At 39.5% G+C, this 19,837-nt stretch overlaps 1 long non-coding RNA gene across 1 annotated transcript in view; it reads right to left on the bottom strand.

Moving 5' to 3' along the window:
* Positions 1-19,100, bottom strand: part of LOC122799558 — an 85,298-nt gene extending 66,198 nt beyond the window's left edge. Inside the window, exon 1 of the long non-coding RNA XR_006364479.1 lies at positions 19,046-19,100. This is a non-coding gene — a long non-coding RNA (uncharacterized LOC122799558). The remainder of the gene's footprint in view (positions 1-19,045) is intronic.
* Between the last annotated feature and the right edge of the window lie 737 nt (positions 19,101-19,837).

Genomic DNA, 19,837 nt, shown 5'->3' with positions numbered 1-19,837 from the left:
TGGTAAGTGAAGAGAGGTTTTTAAAGTATTTAAAGTATTTAGTATTTAATATTTAATATTTTCATATATGTTTATTTATAGCTATATAATATAATATTAGTACTACCATTTTAGTGTAGTTGATATGTTATGGTATACACTACATTTATTAGTTAAATGACAAAAAAATTTTAAGATGTTTAGGCTGCTAGCTATTATCATTCTTTTTCTTATTTTAGTATAAATCATGTTTTCATTTAATTTGCTCACATTTTATGTGTTTGATGGTAGTTAATAGATTTTTAGAATTTAAGTTAATTGTTTAACTTGTAACAGCCAGTTGTGATGTCATATTTATGCATAGTATATAATGGTATGAAATTTTATCAGACTTGTAAAACAATTGTCTGAAGAAGGTGGGGAAGTTTTCCTACACCGAGCGCCACAGTCAGTTTTAATAATATCTGGTTTATATTGGACATTTTTTGCTTTAGTTTTGTTTGTGGTCTTCATTTTACCAGTTCTTTTAGGGATTTTGCTCTATCTTGTAGTAGCTTTCTCCTCTTGTTGTAAAGTTTGTTTATGGCTGGGGTCCACCAGATCGGGCGCTTGCCTTTGGTGGAAAGGGTCTTGATTTTATTTGGGATTGGTTGATCCATGCAATCCTGGAGGTGCTCGTAGAAAGCATTTGTAAGGGATTCAGCAGCGTGGGTTGTGGTTTCCAATGGCTCAGGGGCCTTGAAGGATACCACACCAGTCTTAAGAAGTGTAAAGTTGGCTTTTGAGAAGTTCTTCACTGTGGTCTTTTTTGTTGGGGGTGGGGGCGGGATGTGGATCTCCAGTGAGATTAGTTTATGGTCTGATCTCACCAATGAGGGATATACTCCGGTGTGGAGCATTTTGTCCCCATGTTTGTGATGATCAGGTCTAGTATATTTTCACCTCTTGTGGGAATGGTGACAAGTTGTTCCATAGCATTTGAGTTTATGAACTCCAGGAACCTTTGGGCTAGGGTATTGGGGCTTGAGTAATGTTCCCAGTCTATGTTTGGGTAGTTGAAGTCACCCAATATGATGGTGTTTGGAGAGACATTTATACTCTCCAGTGTCTTCAGGAAGGCTGTGTGGGGTTCCTGAGTTTGAGAGGGTGGCCTGTAACATGCTACAAACTGTAGAGCAGTTTTGCCTATGGTTAATTGCACCTGAATGGTCTCTGATGCTTCGTGAGTTGCCACCAGCCTGGAGGTGTGGCTATCCTTGATGAATATGGATACGCCCCCTCCATTTGTGGTACGGTCCGGGTTTTGGGGCTGGAACGCATGATATTAGGTAAAACCTGATAGTGCCGGGGTGCTCTAAGGAGCCTTGAACCAGGTTTCAGTCACAGCACAGACATCAATGTTCTCCATACTGAGGAGGGCTTTGAGGGCGTGCATCTTGAGATTTAGACTTCTGGCATTGAGCAGCATTACCCTTAGTTTTTTTCCATTATTGTTTTCTAGGGCGGTGGGTTTAGAATTTGAGCCTTGTCTAAAAAAGGCACTATGGGGATGGCAAGAGCCTTTGCCAATATCCGGAAACCCATGGGTGACAGGTGCAAGCCGTCCCCTTGAAGCAGCGTGGCTTGTCAAGCATGTCATTCCAGGCAGACAGACATTGGATCCCCTTAGAATGACACCAGAAATTAAGCCAATTATTAAAACTGATCATTTTGTCTCTGTATTGGGGCATCATTCTTGGTGAAGGTAAGATACTGCTCAGGGTCAGGATCATACCAGCCTGGACTACATAATCTGAGAGCTCCTCTATGTCTCTTTTCATGTAGTCCAGGGAGGTATGTCTCAGGTCATTCACACCAGCATGGACAATGACTGAGTCATACTTGTACTTGCTGTGGAGTGACCTGAGTGCTTGTGTTATGTGGCGGATTCTAGCGCCCGACAGGCAGCTTACTGTGACCCTCTCCTTGTTCAGTCTGGTGAGTGGGACGTCAGTGTGTCTGACTATGGAGTCACCTATGACAAGTGTGTCTGGCATTGTGTTTGGCCTTAAGGGCTGTGACTGATTTGCACACTGACTTTGTGATCTATGTGTTGCTTGTGTTATGTCATGAGGTGGCAGTTGTTTGGGTGTCTGCTTTGGAGGCCTCTGCTGTTTAGTAGATTTTTGATCAGTGCATCCGAGTATGTCTTTGTGTGTTTATGTGTTTGATTTGTAGTTGTGATAGTTCTATGTGAGACTGGGTTTGTGGTGTGTGTGGTTACCTTCTCCTCCTGTCTGGTTTTGCCAGTCCTGAGTTGAGAGAGCTCAGCCTCCAGTTTGGCTATGTAGTTGCATCTCTCGCATGTATTTGTGTTTTGTGGGAGGAGGAGAGGGTTGTCTGTGTACATGAGGCAATTGTAACATTGCCTCAATATTCCCAGATTCACCAGCTGAGCAGAAGAGGACACTAGCAACTGACCCTTTGACATGCTAGAAGAAATGAAAAAGTTTGCTGTGTAACTGAGTCAGAAAGGACCTATAGGGAAGTGGGTACTCAAGGGGTTTTAAGCTAGTGAAGTACTTTGTATAATATAGAAGTGCTTTACCTGACTAAAAAATGCTTTAGGAACAAGTCCTGAGCTTTACAGATAGAGAATAGACTGTTTAGATTACAAGTAGAGCAGTTCTAAGGGAAAAAATGAACAGCAGACTTTACGGAGCCAGAAATAGTTTAACCTTGTTTAACCGGCGCTGCCCGATGGTGCTCTAGTGGCAACTCCGTGCTAAATGCAGAAAAGGCAATAAGTCAGTAGTACAGGCTAGCACACTTTAGTGGGCAGCCAAACAATTAAATTAAACAGCAAACAAACACTTTTCGACTTGAATTAGACTAATTTCGACTAAATTGTACTTTTAAGTGCAGATAATAAAAAATGCAGTAAATAACTATGAAAACAGTTAAAGCTTGCTCTAGGTAAGCAGTAGAAGGTAAAACAAATATAAAAAACAGCAGGATACTTAATCAGGAAAGCAATCACTTTTTTTCAGTTCTCTGTAGCCAGGAAGACTCGACAGGACCACGTGGAGCTGTGTCTGAGCAATATGGTTTCAAAAAAATGCCAGAGGCAAATTTTAACCAGGGAACTTCAAAAGAGCTAGAAATGGTCCAAAATTACCAATTACTACAGCTTCTTGTGCTGAGGTCACTTCCTTCAAGGACAGGTAGGCTATTCAAGGCTCCCCACTCCCACTGGTGAGCTAAGAAACTTCCTTCTATCCAAGTAAGGCAATGGACAACACAGGAACTACAACACAGCCCAGGATACAGCAAGGCCTGTAAACTGGTCTATGTTTTGGAGAGTTTAATAAAGATATGGGTTAGTAACAGTCAACAGCATTCCCAATTAGTTATAACAGCATGCAGACATATTCCAATTAACCCAACACACCAGATTTTCAACAGTTGAAAAGCAAGCATAACACATGCATATATAGAACAATAGTGGACATTACAACAGCATGCAGGTTGAATTGATGGCAACAGGCCACCCATGTTGTGGTATTTTAACAGGGCACATACATAGAAATAAATGCAATTATTTATAAACCAATAGGACATATGTCCAAACAAATGTTTTGAGATTAGACATACCGACTGAGGTGTGGAATTGCATTTTTTATGCACATACAGTAGGGTGGAAAAGGATAGCGCAATTAATAACTTATATATCCTTCTAGTTTTCACTACATTCCTATTAACTGCAGTTATATGTCCCTTACATGTATTATTACACTACCCTATGTCCTTATATTGTGCAATTGGATTTTGCTAGATCATTATATACATGAGCTGTGTCTTACATACAAACTGTCCAAGATCCAGATGTTACTGCTACATATTTTGAGAGTTGCTCACACACACTACTGCTAAGATGGTACACTGACAGCTCTACTTTCATATAATTATCTAGATATGTTCAGGCGAAAGTATCAGTTATATGTTAACAGCTCCCTACATTTCTGGCAGCACACTGACATTTCTGGGGAAAAGAATGGAATGTTCCAGGGGAACCTGGGTGGGAATTCCTAGATATGCTCAGAATTAGTCCAAAATGACAAAAAATACACCGAACCCACAGACATTGCCAACATTCTAGCTGACAGGTTCAACACAAACTTCTCCCCCCTCCCCACCAAAAGGGCAAATATCTATCCCAGCAGAGTGCTACCCCCCTGACATCTTAGATGCTCAGGTAAGAGCCACCCTCTCCAAAGCAAAAAACACAGCATCAATGGGACCAGACGGTGTCCCGGGCTGTGTCCTACATGAACTCCAAGAAGAGCTAAACCCAAACATAAAACTACTGTTCAATCTCAGCCTTACTACAGGATATGTACCCAAAGAGTGGTGTACAGCAACAGTGGTCCCTCTCCACAAAGGTGGTGCCTCAACGGATCCTGGAAACTATCGCCCCATAAGCCTGACTAGCTTGGTCTGCAAAGCTATGGAAAGGATCATCATGGAACTCATAAATAAAGATATTGGGGACCTACAGACACTGGATCCTACCCAGTTCTGCTTTGTTAAGGGCAGATCCTGCCTCTTAAACCTGGTCAATTTCTTTAAAACAGTCACCAAGGCCATTGACGAGGGGAAGGTGGTCCACACAGCCTACCTGGACCTCGCAAAAGCCTTCGATACAATACCCCACTCGGGCATTATAGATAAGCTCACCAGCTTAAATATAAACCCCTATGTCCCTAGATGGGTTGAAAACTGGCTCAAGAACAGAACCCACATGGTTAGAATTGCTGGAGCCATGTCAGACTCCAAACCAGTTACAAGTGGCGTCCCACAAGGCTCAGTCCTGGGACCTCTCTTGTTCAGTATATATTTCTCGGAGGTACAGGCCAACACAGAAGGACTGTGGCTGACTAAGTTTACAGATGACTACAAACTGGGCGCCATAATCGACTCTCCAGCCGACACAAGCATCCTTCAAAAGGACCTCATAGAAACAGACAACTGGTGCCAGAGCCATGGCCTCAAGCTAAACACCAAAAAGTGTATAGCCATCCCCTTTGGCAAAAACAAAGTGCCCACAAATTACCACATAGGTGGTAATCCATTAAGTACAGAAGAAGTAATTAGGGACCTAGGGACCCAAGTTAATAGCAGTCTTTCATTTGACAACCACGTGGCCAAAGTGGTTAGAAAAACATTTTATATAGCCCACCTAATCATGAAGGGATTCACATCTAGATCAGAGGAGGTCATCGTGCCTCTTTACTCATCCCTCATCAGGCCCATAATTGAGTACAATGCCCCTTTTGGGATCTACCTTACCAGACACCTGCAGCAACTGGAAGGACCCCAAAAGTACCTCACCAAGAGGATCAAAGGGCTCAAACAGATGCCATATGCTGCCCGGTTAAAGAAACTCCAGCTCTACTCAGTGGCATACCGCCTGCTCAGAGGCAATCTGTGCCTGACGTATAACGCCATGTCCAACCTGGAATTAATGGACATGCTGCACCTCAGAAAATCCAAATCCCATTGAGCTACATGCTTGAGAGACTTGAACCTCAGCACTGAAATAAATAAGACATGCTGGAGGGACAGATTCATAACCCAGAGGCTCCCTTCACTCTGGAATAAAATCCCAATCTAGATTAGGCAGAGTCCCTCATTGACTCTCTTCAAGAGGAATCTTGATGAGTATATGGGAGATCGTAGATTTACCCCAGGTATCACTTCTGTGTCACTGATAGACAGAGGCACAGTATACTAACCTCAAAAAAGCATAGCAAAATTCATTTAAAATGGGTGGCGAAAGCCAAACACACTCTGGCTAGGCTTATAAATGCCCTAAGGCAGATAGCCTAGTATGAACCTATGAACCTATGAACAAAATACCAAGCTACTCATGTGCCATGAACCAACAGTTGAGGGCTGTGAATATGCATAAAAGTTACTGGCACTCCCTTCATCCACGTTATATGGGCCTACCCAAGTGTGGGTTAACACTGCTGAATACAACAGTACTATTTGTAAAATGCAACAATACAACAACATATCAAAGAAAATGACACAAACGCACTCCAGGAATTATACTTTTATTAACTCATTCACTCCGGAACAGCTCAGGTAAAACTGCTTGCTTAATTCCACCATAGAAACAACAGTGCAGCCTGAGCTCATTTTCAGAAAATCCATTTGTAATACCATACAGAAAACAAATGTTCATAACTCTTTAACTATAAGAGCTAGACTAAAAATGTAAACATGAAAGTTGTTCAGCAGACACTGACCTTTCCAACAGTGTAAATGTTGATAGTGTATATCAAAGTCATTATTAAATATTTGGCAAGGAATGCTGATATTGTGCATATTTTTTACCTTTTTGGAAAAACAAAGCATAATATCTTTGTCAATGTACCATGCAGACCCATACAATTTGAATGTAATTTGTTAGTATGGATGTCAGCTTTAAAATGATACCTTAACCATTACTGTGTGATGTTCCTTTCTTGAGAAATTCACAGAAATATGATTAATATATTATTTTTGCTTGATAAATAAACAAAGCATAATATCTCATCACCTGTAACAGACAGAGCCTACATATCAGTGTAGAAGTTGTGCATCTGAATGTCAGCTTCAAAATGATGCATCATTTGTGTGATCACCATACCATGCTCCCTTGCAAAAATATGGGTATAATAATGAAAAGCATTGTAAATGTATAATTTTCATAATCGTACAAGACTAAACAAACTGTGATATCTGTACATGTGTAGACTGCACAGACACAGTTCTAAGTACCATGTTGTAAGGAGTAACACTGACTTCAAAATGAGGTATTAGTTGGCACACTGACATGCTCCCTTGCAAAGTTATTTACCAAAATATGAAAAAAAATCATAATTTCCATAACCTAATTCCAAACAAACTTTGATATCTGCACATGTGTCCAACATACAGGCACAATTATTTTACCGTGTTGGAACCAACAATACTATCTTCAAAATGAGGTATTACTTGGCACATTCAGATGCTCACTTGCAAAGTTATCTACCAAAATATGAAAACAAATCATAATTTCCATAACCTAAGTTCGGAACAAACTTTGATATCTGCACATGAGTACAACATACAGGCACTATTCTTTTCCCATGTTAGAACTATCAATACTGTCTTCACAGTGAGGTATTACATGACACATTCAGATGCTCCCTTGTAAAGTTATTTACCAAAATATGAAAAAAAAATCATAATTTTCATAACCCATGTCCAAAACAAACTTTGATATCTGCATATGAGTACAACATACAGACACCATTCCTTTACCATGTTAGAACTATCAATACTGTTTTCAAAATGAGGTCTTACTTAGCACATTTAGATGATCCCTTGCAAAGTTATTTACCAAAATATGAAAAAAAAATCATAATTTCCATAACCTAAATCCTAAACAAACTTTGATATCTGCAAGTGTCCAACATACAGGCACAATTATTTTACCATGTTGGAACAAGCAATGCATTCTTCAAAATGAGGTATTATTTGGCACACTGACATGATCCCTTGCAAATTTATTTACTAAAATATGAAAAAAAATCATAATTTCAATAACCTAACTCCAAAACAAACTTTGATATCTCCACATGTGTTCAACATACAGGCACAATTAGTTTACTAGGTTGGAACTATGAATTATGTCTTCAAAATGAGGTATTAGTGCATCCAGATGCTCCCTTGCAAAGTTATCTACCAAAATATGAAAAAAATCATAACTTCTATAACCATAACTCCAAAACAAACTTTGATATCTATACAGGTGTGCAACCTAAAGGCACAGTTCTTTTACCATGTTGGAACTATGAATACTGTCTTCAAAATGAGATAGTGCTTAGCACATTCAGATGTTCCCTTGCAAAGTTATGCACCAAAATATGAAAAAAATCATAATTTCTATAACCATAAGTCCAAAACAAACGTTGATATCTGTACAGGTGTATAACCTAAAGGCACAGTTCTTTTACTATGTTGGAATTATGAATACTGTCTTCAAAATGAGGTATTACTTAGCACATTCAGATGCTCCCTTGCAAAGATATTTACCAAAATATGAAAAAAAAATCATAATTTCCATAACCCAAGTCCTAAACAGACTGTGATGTCTGCACATGTGTACAGCATACAGACACTTCTTTTATCATGTTGTAAGTACTAACACTGTCTTCAAAATGAGGCATCACTTGGCACAATTACATGCTCCCTAGCAAAGTTATTTACCAAAATATGAAAAAACATCATAATTTCCATTACCCATGTCCTAAACAAACTGATGTCTGTAAACGTGAACAGCATACAGACAGTTTGACATCTTGTAAGTTATAAATACTGTCTTCAAAATGAGGTATTGCTTAGCATGTTGAAATTTTCTCTAGCAAAGTTATTTACCAAACTATGAAAAAAATAGTTTTCATAACCTAAGTCCTAAACAGACTAATATTTCTACATGGGTACAGCATACACACACTGTCTTCATAATGAGGGATCACTTAGCACATTGGCATGTGCCCTAGCAAAATGCAATGAACTGTAAAATGAGAGAAACAAAGTAGTGTGTGTGTGTGTGTGGGGGGGGGGTGCTGGAAATGACTCCACATAGACAGAAACACGAATTTGGCTTGTGCATTCATCAATGTGATAATGACTTCTAGTTATGTGAATAACAGCATCAGCTGCTGAGAGCGTTACCTGACAAGTGAGAATGACTCAGTGTTGTACTGTAACTGCACCTATTGTTAATGTGATAATGACTTCTAGTTATGTGAATAACAGTATCAGCTGCTGAGAGCGTTACCTGACAGGTGAGAATGACTCAGTGTTGTACTGTAACTGCACCTATTGTTAATGTGATAATGACTTCTAGTTATGTGAATAACAGTATCACCTGCTGAGAGCGTTACCTGACAGGTGAGAATGACTCAGTGTTGTACTGTAACTGCACCTATTGTTAATGTGATAATGACTTCTAGTTATGTGAATAACAGTATCAGCTGCTGAGAGCGTTACCTGACAGGTGAGAATGACTCAGTGTTGTACTGTAACTGCACCTATTGTTAATGTGATAATGACTTCTAGTTATGTGAATAACAGTATCACCTGCTGAGAGCGTTACCTGACAGGTGAGAATGACTCAGTGTTGTACTGTAACTGCACCTATTGTTAATGTGATAATGACTTCTAGTTATGTGAATAACAGTATCAGCTGCTGAGAGCTTTACCTCACAGGTGAGAATGACTCAGTGTTGTACTGTAACTGCACCTATTGTTAATGTGATAATGACTTCTACTTATGTGAATAACAGTATCAGCTGCTGAGAGCGTTACCTGACAGGTGAGAATGACTCAGTGTTGTACTGTAACTGCACCTATTGTTAATGTGATAATGACTTCTAGTTATGTGAATAACAGTAGCAGCTGCTGAGAGCTTTACCTGACAGGTGAGAATGACTCAGTGTTGTACTGTAACTGCACCTATTGTTAATGTGATAATGACTTCTAGTTATGTGAATAACAGTATCAGCTGCTGAGAGCGTTACCTGACAGGTGAGAATGACTCAGTGTTGTACTGTAACTGCACCTATTGTTAATGTGATAATGACTTCTAGTTATGTGAATAACAGTATCAGCTGCTGAGAGCTTTACCTGACAGGTGAGAATGACTCAGTGTTATACTGTAACTGCACCTATTGTTAATGTGATAATGACTTCTAGTTATGTGAATAACAGTATCAGCTGCTGAGAGCGTTACCTGACAGGTGAGAATGACTCAGTGTTGTACTGTAACTGCACCTATTGTTAATGTGATAATGACTTCTAGTTATGTGAATAACAGTATCAGCTGCTGAGAGTGTTACCTGACAGGTGAGAATGACTCAGTGTTGTACTGTAACTGCACCTATTGTTAATGTGGAAATGACTTCTAGTTATGTGAATAACAGCATCAGCTGCTGAGAGCTTTACCTGACAGGTGAGAATGACTCAATGTTATACTGTAACTGCACCTATTGTTAATGTGATAATGACTTCTAGTTATGTGAATAACAGTATCAGCTGCTGAGAGCGTTACCTGACAGGTGAGAATGACTCAGTGTTGTACTGTAACTGCACCTATTGTTAATGTGATAATGACTTCTAGTTATGTGAATAACAGTATCAGCTGCTGAGAGCGTTACCTGACAGGTGAGAATGACTCAGTGTTATACTGTAACTGCACCTATTGTTAATGTGATAATGACTTCTAGTTATGTGAATAACAGTATCAGCTGCTGAGAGTTTTACCTGACAGGTGAGAATGACTCAGTGTTATACTGTAACTGCACCTATTGTTAATGTGATAATGACTTCTAGTTATGTGAATAACAGTATCAGCTGCTGAGAGCGTTACCTGACAGGTGAGAATGACTCAGTGTTGTACTGTAACTGCACCTATTGTTAATGTGATAATGACTTCTAGTTATGTGAATAACAGTATCAGCTGCTGAGAGTTTTACCTGACAGGTGAGAATGACTCAGTGTTATACTGTAACTGCACCTATTGTTAATGTGATAATGACTTCTAGTTATGTGAATAACAGTATCAGCTGCTGAGAGTTTTACCTGACAGGTGAGAATGACTCAGTGTTATACTGTAACTGCACCTATTGTTAATGTGATAATGACCTCTAGTTATGTGAATAACAGTATCAGCTGCTGAGAGTTTTACCTGACAGGTGAGAATGACTCAGTGTTATACTGTAACTGCACCTATTGTTAATGTGATAATGACTTCTAGTTATGTGAACAACAGTATCAGCTGCTGAGAGCGTTACCTGACAGGTGAGAATGACTCAGTGTTGTACTGTAACTGCACCTATTGTTAATGTGATAATGACCTCTAGTTATGTGAATAACAGTATCAGCTGCTGAGAGTTTTACCTGACAGGTGAGAATGACTCAGTGTTATACTGTAACTGCACCTATTGTTAATGTGATAATGACTTCTAGTTATGTGAATAACAGTATCAGCTGCTGAGAGCGTTACCTGACAGGTGAGAATGACTCAGTGTTGTACTGTAACTGCACCTATTGTTAATGTGATAATGACTTCTAGTTATGTGAATAACAGTATCAGCTGCTGAGAGCGTTACCTGACAGGTGAGAATGACTCAGTGTTGTACTGTAACTGCACCTATTGTTAATGTGATAATGACTTCTAGTTATGTGAATAACAGTATCAGCTGCTGAGAGCTTTACCTGACAGGTGAGAATGACTCAGTGTTGTACTGTAACTGCACCTATTGTTAATGTGATAATGACTTCTAGTTATGTGAATAACAGTATCAGCTGCTGAGAGCTTTACCTGACAGGTGAGAATGACTCAGTGTTGTACTGTAACTGCACCTATTGTTAATGTGATAATGACTTCTAGTTATGTGAATAACAGTATCAGCTGCTGAGAGCTTTACCTGACAGGTGAGAATGACTCAGTGTTGTACTGTAACTGCACCTATTGTTAATGTGATAATGACTTCTAGTTATGTGAATAACAGTATCAGCTGCTGAGAGCTTTACCTGACAGGTGAGAATGACTCAGTGTTGTACTGTAACTGCACCTATTGTTAATGTGATAATGACTTCTAGTTATGTGAATAACAGTATCAGCTGCTGAGAGCTTTACCTGACAGGTGAGAATGACTCAGTGTTGTACTGTAACTGCACCTATTGTTAATGTGATAATGACTTCTAGTTATGTGAATAACAGTATCAGCTGCTGAGAGCTTTACCTGACAGGTGAGAATGACTCAGTGTTGTACTGTAACTGCACCTATTGTTAATGTGATAATGACTTCTAGTTATGTGAATAACAGTATCAGCTGCTGAGAGCTTTACCTGACAGGTGAGAATGACTCAGTGTTGTACTGTAACTGCACCTATTGTTAATGTGATAATGACTTCTAGTTATGTGAATAACAGTATCAGCTGCTGAGAGCTTTACCTGACAGGTGAGAATGACTCAGTGTTGTACTGTAACTGCACCTATTGTTAATGTGATAATGACTTCTAGTTATGTGAATAACAGTATCAGCTGCTGAGAGCGTTACCTGACAGGTGAGAATGACTCAGTGTTGTACTGTAACTGCACCTATTGTTAATGTGATAATGACTTCTAGTTATGTGAATAACAGTATCAGCTGCTGAGAGCTTTACCTGACAGGTGAGAATGACTCAGTGTTGTACTGTAACTGCACCTATTGTTAATGTGATAATGACTTCTAGTTATGTGAATAACAGTATCAGCTGCTGAGAGCTTTACCTGACAGGTGAGAATGACTCAGTGTTGTACTGTAACTGCACCTATTGTTAATGTGATAATGACTTCTAGTTATGTGAATAACAGTATCAGCTGCTGAGAGCTTTACCTGACAGGTGAGAATGACTCAGTGTTGTACTGTAACTGCACCTATTGTTAATGTGATAATGACTTCTAGTTATGTGAATAACAGTATCAGCTGCTGAGAGCGTTACCTGACAGGTGAGAATGACTCAGTGTTGTACTGTAACTGCACCTATTGTTAATGTGATAATGACTTCTAGTTATGTGAATAACAGTATCAGCTGCTGAGAGCGTTACCTGACAGGTGAGAATGACTCAGTGTTGTACTGTAACTGCACCTATTGTTAATGTGATAATGACTTCTAGTTATGTGAATAACAGTATCAGCTGCTGAGAGCTTTACCTGACAGGTGAGAATGACTCAGTGTTGTACTGTAACTGCACCTATTGTTAATGTGATAATGACTTCTAGTTATGTGAATAACAGTATCAGCTGCTGAGAGCTTTACCTGACAGGTGAGAATGACTCAGTGTTGTACTGTAACTGCACCTATTGTTAATGTGATAATGACTTCTAGTTATGTGAATAACAGTATCAGCTGCTGAGAGCTTTACCTGACAGGTGAGAATGACTCAGTGTTGTACTGTAACTGCACCTATTGTTAATGTGATAATGACTTCTAGTTATGTGAATAACAGTATCAGCTGCTGAGAGCTTTACCTGACAGGTGAGAATGACTCAGTGTTGTACTGTAACTGCACCTATTGTTAATGTGATAATGACTTCTAGTTATGTGAATAACAGTATCAGCTGCTGAGAGCTTTACCTGACAGGTGAGAATGACTCAGTGTTGTACTGTAACTGCACCTATTGTTAATGTGATAATGACTTCTAGTTATGTGAATAACAGTATCAGCTGCTGAGAGCTTTACCTGACAGGTGAGAATGACTCAGTGTTGTACTGTAACTGCACCTATTGTTAATGTGATAATGACTTCTAGTTATGTGAATAACAGTATCAGCTGCTGAGAGCGTTACCTGACAGGTGAGAATGACTCAGTGTTGTACTGTAACTGCACCTATTGTTAATGTGATAATGACTTCTAGTTATGTGAATAACAGTATCAGCTGCTGAGAGCTTTACCTGACAGGTGAGAATGACTCAGTGTTGTACTGTAACTGCACCTATTGTTAATGTGATAATGACTTCTAGTTATGTGAATAACAGTATCAGCTGCTGAGAGCTTTACCTGACAGGTGAGAATGACTCAGTGTTGTACTGTAACTGCACCTATTGTTAATGTGATAATGACTTCTAGTTATGTGAATAACAGTATCAGCTGCTGAGAGCTTTACCTGACAGGTGAGAATGACTCAGTGTTATACTGTAACTGCACCTATTGTTAATGTGATAATGACTTCTAGTTATGTGAATAACAGTATCAGCTGCTGAGAGCGTTACCTGACAGGTGAGAATGACTCAGTGTTGTACTGTAACTGCACCTATTGTTAATGTGATAATGACTTCTAGTTATGTGAATAACAGTATCAGCTGCTGAGAGCTTTACCTGACAGGTGAGAATGACTCAGTGTTGTACTGTAACTGCACCTATTGTTAATGTGATAATGACTTCTAGTTATGTGAATAACAGTATCAGCTGCTGAGAGCGTTACCTGACAGGTGAGAATGACTCAGTGTTGTACTGTAACTGCACCTATTGTTAATGTGATAATGACTTCTAGTTATGTGAATAACAGTATCAGCTGCTGAGAGCTTTACCTGACAGGTGAGAATGACTCAGTGTTGTACTGTAACTGCACCTATTGTTAATGTGATAATGACTTCTAGTTATGTGAATAACAGTATCAGCTGCTGAGAGCTTTACCTGACAGGTGAGAATGACTCAGTGTTGTACTGTAACTGCACCTATTGTTAATGTGATAATGACTTCTAGTTATGTGAATAACAGTATCAGCTGCTGAGAGCTTTACCTGACAGGTGAGAATGACTCAGTGTTGTACTGTAACTGCACCTATTGTTAATGTGATAATGACTTCTAGTTATGTGAATAACAGTATCAGCTGCTGAGAGCTTTACCTGACAGGTGAGAATGACTCAGTGTTGTACTGTAACTGCACCTATTGTTAATGTGATAATGACTTCTAGTTATGTGAATAACAGTATCAGCTGCTGAGAGCTTTACCTGACAGGTGAGAATGACTCAGTGTTATACTGTAACTGCACCTATTGTTAATGTGATAATGACTTCTAGTTATGTGAATAACAGTATCAGCTGCTGAGAGCGTTACCTGACAGGTGAGAATGACTCAGTGTTGTACTGTAACTGCACCTATTGTTAATGTGATAATGACTTCTAGTTATGTGAATAACAGTATCAGCTGCTGAGAGCGTTACCTGACAGGTGAGAATGACTCAGTGTTGTACTGTAACTGCACCTCTTGTTAATGTGATAATGACTTCTAGTTATGTGAATAACAGTATCAGCTGCTGAGAGCTTTACCTGACAGGTGAGAATGACTCAGTGTTGTACTGTAACTGCACCTATTGTTAATGTGATAATGACTTCTACTTATGTGAATAACAGTATCAGCTGCTGAGAGCGTTACCTGACAGGTGAGAATGACTCAGTGTTGTACTGTAACTGCACCTATTGTTAATGTGATAATGACTTCTAGTTATGTGAATAACAGTATCAGTTGCTGAGAGCTTTACCTGACAGGTGAGAATGACTCAGTGTTGTACTGTAACTGCACCTATCGTTAATGTGATAATGACTTCTAGTTATGTGAATAACAGTATCAGCTGCTGAGAGCTTTACCTGACAGGTGAGAAAGACTCAGTGTTGTACTTTAACTGCACCTATCGTTAATGTGATAATGACTTCTACTTATGTGAATAACAGTATCAGCTGCTGAGAGCTTTACCTGACAGGTGAGAATGACTCAGTGTTGTACTGTAACTGCACCTATCGTTAATGTGATAATGTCTTCTAGTTATGTGAATAACAGTATCAGCTGCTGAGAGCGTTACCTGACAGGTGAGAATGACTCAGTGTTGTACTGTAACTGCACCTATTGTTAATGTGATAATGACTTCTAGTTATGTGAATAACAGTATCAGCTGCTGAGAGCGTTACCTGACAGGTGAGAATGACTCAGTGTTATACTGTAACTGCACCTATTGTTAATGTGATAATGACTTCTAGTTATGTGAATAACAGTATCAGCTGCTGAGAGCGTTACCTGACAGGTGAGAATGACTTAGTGTTATACTGTAACTGCACCTATTAATGTGATAATGACCTCTAGTTATGTGAATAACAGTATCAGCTGCTGAGAGCTTTACCTGACAGGTGAGAATGACTCAGTGTTGTACTGTAACTGCACCTATTGTTAATGTGATAATAACTTGCATTTCATTCCTGAAAGGTTCTGCATGCTCAGACTCAGGTGATTATTGCTGCACATAACCTGTGGAAGAACCCCACTGGCATTTGCCTGCCAACTATTTGCAAAACAACAAAGGGACATTTCAAAACATCAGTGTTGGCCAGTCTAGAAGCAGATGGCATTCCCATGAGAGGAAGCAGGCAAATACCAAACAGGTCACCCCAACTGTCTATGATAGACACAGAGCAGTACTAAAACCCTGTCCCCATGTGTGGCCCTTTGTCTGACTATCATATCTGGGCCTGTCCAAATGTCAGTCTGTGATGATTTGACAGCTAGGCTGACATGGAGCGTCATCTGAACATATTGCAACACAAACCATCTGAAGACCACATCAGATGTGGTGGTGCAGTGATGGAAAACCTGCTAAATGGGTGCACTCTGAGTTGTGAAGTCCATAACCTTGTGTGTGATGTTATGGCATTTACCTTGCTCACACCAGAAGTACAAATACATAACAGTAGCCACTGTGGCCAAAGCCTGTGACCAGACTACAGAAGGAGAAAGATGCACAAGTGGAAGGGGAACCACTGGGCAGACTAATGGAGAAAGTGCACACAACAATAAATAGTGCAGTAACATATTGATACCCTACAATTGAAGGTCACACTAATGTCCATGGACTGCCTCATGTTTGTTTTTTTTCCCAGTTAGGGGTCACCACAGCGAAACTCCGGTCTGCTAATGATTGCCAGTCAATTTTTATAGTACCAAGTTGCCAACCTGACGCCCAGTCTTCAAAGAAGGCACACCCATTCACACATGTCTTTCGGAGGCCCCTCGACCACTGGGAGGACATGCAGACACACAGAAGGCACTCCAGCCAGAATCAAACAGGAGAACCTCTTGCTGTGAGGCAACAATGCTACTGCTGTAGTGCCGTGGCTTCCCATGGACTGCCTCATACAAGTACTAAATAAAACTTACATTACTACATATAATGCACAACTTGGGACATGCCTAAGAAAAGCCCTTTCTGTGACTAAGTGTATATATTAGGTTGCCAAACAACTGGTATGCCATTTAGCTTGATTCTTTTCAATGCAGCATAGCAATAAAGCAACTACCATATCACAAGCTACTTGGAAAATACATTTTTAAGTCTGTGTACATACTTGCATAATGAAAAATACATCAATTTCCAAGAGCTCCATAAACAGCATTTAAGAATCTGCAGTGCTGCAAGCCACATATATAATTAGCTGAAAAACTGCTTTTAGCTACTTACAAAATAAAATAAGACAGGACAGTGCAATTAGTTTCTTTGTCTCTTGCAAACAGTTTGCTTGGAAATAAAAACACTGATTTCTCCCCACAAAGGCATTCATTACATATTACATTACGTGAAGCACCCATACTCACAAACCATCCTCACAATGAAAAGAAAAAAAGGGGGGTGTAATACAGAGCAAATGCTTACTGCAGTGTTTAAAATTATCTACTTTCTGTAACAGTGATCAACTGCAGACAAGTACATTCAGTCTGTGCACTAGATTATTCTAGACTTGTTGATTAAAGCCTCTTTCTGATCCCTATGTTTGCCTGGCATACGAAAATTCCATGTAATGTTAAATTCAACACTTCCACTGCCCCTCCTATGAATAAACACTTCCAAAGCCACAGTCACTTATCATACCCCATCCAGTCTCATAGCATGGTTTGCATTCCTAAGGCTACTCTAGGCTGTTTATACAGTTCTGAAAGATAACTATAACAATCTGATCCTCTCCAAAATCCTTTGGCTGCTTCCTTTCTAGAAAAAAAAAAGAAAAAAAAAACAACACACTATAGTAAAACAGACTGTATCCAAAACCATACCTTCCCAAGCAAACTGTCAAGTTATAGGAACACTTAAGTTCCTACTGTCTCACTACACAGTTGTCAAGACAAGGAAAACTTGCTAAGGCAAGAACGATGGGACAGAAGCCAGGCCTCTAAAAGTGCTCCCTGGGGCTACACATTTTGTTTACACCATAGAAGGAGAGACTTCAGGCTTCAGAGTTATGTTTCCATTAAGCTTTCTCAACACACCAATTTGTTTATGTAATAAATAATAATTATGTAATAAAACATGAAAGCCAAACCATCCTATACAAGAAATTTTAAAGAAATAGAACACTGAAAGGTAACACTTGAACCAGTTTACCTTCCACCATATCCATTACTTTACTGCAATATGCCCCTCACAAATCACTATTATGAAATCTAAAATATAAACTCTAATACTCCTTTGCCCAGCACTTTTTCTATACATGCTGAAAAAATTGCTGTCCTCCCTCTGGGTAGGCTGAATATTTCTATCCCTATATTAGCAGGGGCGAGGGGCTTCAGTATATATCAAATATGCCTCTCAGCTGCTGAATGCATCAACACACACACACACTAGTAGATATTATAATTAGTATTATCTAATAACGAAGGCCACCAGTATAAAACCTAGTATTTCTGCAAATTGTAAACGGTCTGCCTAATAATCTGAGACACATACTTAAGCATATTAGCCAACCCTGTGGGACCGTTTACTCACCATGAAGGATACTTTAAATGGGACTGAAACACTTTACAGGGAACAGCCTACGGAGTTGGCACTAACAAGTCTTCTAAAGTGGCTGTATTGCGTAGGCAATAACATGTACTGCCTTCATGCAGTTTTAATCTCGATTACAATTTAAAACCTTTAGTTTACCTCATATGCAAAGCAAAACCAGGAAACTACAAAACCTGGATATTCAGTGATTGCAATAGCACGTACCGCCTTCATGCAGTTTCAATCTCAATTAAAATTTAAAAGCAAGCGTCTGAAAATAAAACCGGAACTGATTTACGTGGTGTTTACTTGCGACTACATAACCGTCTAAAAAAAAAGTCAATGTAAGGGGCAAGTGAGAGCACTTACAAGCTTAAATCCTAACATACACATATAAAAACAACCTGTGGTCTCTGAAAGAGCACGCCAGTGAAAACGCAGGTAATACTGTGCGACCTCAGCAGTGGCAGTATAGCAAACAAATTGATCGTGTTGAAACAAATAAACAGATAGTGTTCCAACTGCAAACATTTTGACAGAACAGGTGCTCAACTGCATAACTTATCAGTTTCTTTGCTTAATAATTACGGCAAAGGCAAAATAAGGGAGGAACAAAGTTCCAAAACCCAGGACTAAAAATACACATTACTCTGATTAATTTAAAAAGTTAACACCAGGTTTTGCATCAACTTACCAGCTTTGTTCATAGTAAAACACGGACAGTCTGATCCTTGGTTTGCTCACTAAAGGACAGCTCAGGAAAAAGAGAAATTAGGTTGGGGGTGGAGGTGTTACGTAAGTGGTGGCTTGGATTGCAAGAATCCGATTGGCTGCCACCACTTGCTTTATCAACAAGTTTTTAAGCAGATTTTCTATGAAAATTTAATGTAACCTTAATGTAAAACCACACTGAATTGTAACTACATAAGGTAAATTACAAGTTCAGTTACAATTTCAGTGTGTTTTACATTAAGCTCAACTTCAAATCTGCACTGCAGTTTCTCCCGCTTGTGGAAGGCACTCTGGGGTAACAGCTTCCAATTTGTATCTTCTCATGGCACGCTCGGTGTTAAGCACAGAGGCGCCATGAGAAGGTACTCGGGGAGGATTATTACACCTTATTTATTGGGTTAAAACACTTTTTGAAGGCTCTCTCATTTATTTTATATAACAGTACATGCAGAATAATTACTAACCTGCCTGATGATGCAGCCTTTGCAACCTATCTTCATGGGCTTGCTGAGTCATAGCCCAGACACCTGCAGCTGTGAAGTAAATGCAGTGATATTGAGACATACCTATAGTACAGTTTTGTACCTACCATAAATGTAGATGTTCGAGTGTATACCCTGCTGCAGTCATAACACTTGGGTTATCCTGTCATCAGGCAGTCCCGCAGTCAGCCTGAATTCCAAAGTCTTAGTCCGGCATTGGTTGCTGCCGCTTCTTCCCTGACGTCAGTGCGCCAGGGGTATATAAGAGGCAT

Source organism: Protopterus annectens, chromosome 4.part0 (genome assembly GCF_019279795.1).
Source record: "Protopterus annectens isolate FY-2018-M chromosome 4.part0, PAN1.0, whole genome shotgun sequence".
Classification (NCBI taxonomy): Eukaryota; Metazoa; Chordata; order Ceratodontiformes; family Protopteridae; genus Protopterus; species Protopterus annectens.
Note: the sequence above shows the minus strand (reverse complement) of the source record. Positions and strands in the feature narration are given on the sequence as shown.